The sequence below is a fragment of the Egretta garzetta genome, unplaced genomic scaffold, assembly GCF_000687185.1.
Source record: "Egretta garzetta isolate BGI_Z169 unplaced genomic scaffold, ASM68718v1 scaffold211, whole genome shotgun sequence".
NCBI lineage: Eukaryota > Metazoa > Chordata > Aves > Pelecaniformes > Ardeidae > Egretta > Egretta garzetta.
The window spans coordinates 1,653,041-1,653,320 of NW_009258673.1; positions in this window are offsets into that span (position 1 = coordinate 1,653,041).

The window sequence follows — 280 nt, forward strand, 5'->3', positions numbered from 1 at the left end:
GTTAAATCCAGGCTATTCTTCTATTATCGGGAAACGGGAGCGTTATTAATAGCCCGCTCCGGGCGGAGGGAGCTTGTGTCGCTTCCAGCACGGTGCGGTGCTGCGTTCCGCGGCGTGAGGTCATGTGCGTTGCCGTGACGGGAGCGCAAAAGCGGGGAAAAGTAACTTTTTAAGTTGTTGCGGTGATGCCCGTGAAGGATGGCGGCTCGGGACCGTCCGGTTGCCTTGGGCGCCTTCAAACCCTGCGGGAGTGAAACTCGGCCGCTGGGTTTCGCTCGCT